The sequence below is a fragment of the Lygodium microphyllum genome, chromosome 7 (assembly GCF_053477565.2).
Source record: "Lygodium microphyllum isolate KBCC chromosome 7, Lygodium_microphyllum_v1.1.10, whole genome shotgun sequence".
In the NCBI taxonomy this organism is placed as follows: Eukaryota; Viridiplantae; Streptophyta; class Polypodiopsida; order Schizaeales; family Lygodiaceae; genus Lygodium; species Lygodium microphyllum.
In genome coordinates this window covers 120,500,534-120,501,892 of record NC_141141.1, presented here as the reverse complement: position 1 = coordinate 120,501,892, position 1,359 = coordinate 120,500,534, and the positions used below count along the sequence as shown (strand labels likewise).

Below are 1,359 nucleotides of genomic sequence, written 5' to 3'. Positions count from 1 at the left end.
ATGAGCCGCCCAACTTCTCCACTCCAAAACCCTCACTCTCCCATATACGAGGATGCATATATGCAACCTGAGTACACCGCACAGCCTATTCAGATGGAACACCTAGTTTAGGCGATGTCCAACATGCTTTTGCAAGTTAATCACACTAACCAGTCCCTTCTCAATTTCCTATCATCCAATAGCACAACACAAAATCACCGCCCAGACCCTAAGATTCACCCAAAGCTGTTTTCATGTTTGCCAATAGAGGACGTATTAATGTGGTTGGATCATTTCGAAAACGTCTCCAGCTATCATACTTGGTCTGAAGAACACAAGGCCATGGAGGTCCACACGCTGCTTGAAGGTGTCGCTGCAACTTCTTTCATCCAACATCAGGAAGATATTAAAGGAGATTGGTAGAGTTTGAAAGCATTGTTGATTCAGAATTTTGCGCATTAGAATATTACTTAGACGGCGCTCCAGCAACTCAATGCTTTGAAACAACAATAGTTTGAACCAATCGCACAATTTGCGATCAAGATGAATCAGCTGCTTTTGAGGGCTGACCCTACAATGTCTGAAGACATGAAATTATTTTTTCTCTGGCCTTGCCTCCATCATGACATCTCCAGACAGGTTCGAGATCAGGGCCCAACCTCTTTCCACGATGCAATTCAAATCGCATAGCATATCGAGGCCTCTGCAAACCCTGATGCTCCAATAACCTGTGTCCCTCAACCGACTCCACACCGCCACCTAGTGGAGTCCAATCCCATTCCCATGGACATTGACATTCAGAATTATCAACTGACTTCCCGTAGAGCCTTACCCTCACGAGATGCACAGGGTTGCCCAAAATGTTTCTATTGTAATAATTATGGTCATGTTCGACAGCATTGCAAACAACTTCAAGCACGACAACATCACCAAAATGCCCAGGTACAACTTGCTAATGCTGCCTCTCTGACCGAGCTACCGGGAAACATCTAAGCGGGATGTTGGTGGAAGAGCATCGCCCACAAATTCAAGCCGCCGCATCTTCCAATCGCATGGTATGTTCCACACTAGCCCATATAGAAAACACATCCCAAGAAGTACTTTTAGACTCAGGTAGTAGTATTTCCTCCATTAGCGAACTCAAGTCCATTGTACATTCTTTCTAGCTCTTCAATTGTTCACTCACTCCTTTTATATTTTAAGCAACCAGTTGTTTCCCATGACTCTCGACTGTGATTGGTTTGTGAAAACCAAGGCTCGCTTACAATTTGACTCTCAACAGTTGGTTTTACCCAACTCCCTACTGATACCAATGTTTATATGTTCACACCAACATCCCACTGTCATACACACACAATACACTTGGGAACACTCTCACAC

General features: G+C 44.3%; 1 pseudogene; it reads left to right on the top strand.

Moving 5' to 3' along the window:
- On the top strand, nucleotides 1-972 carry LOC148033880 (uncharacterized; annotated as a pseudogene).
- The last annotated feature ends 387 nt before the right edge of the window (nucleotides 973-1,359 follow it).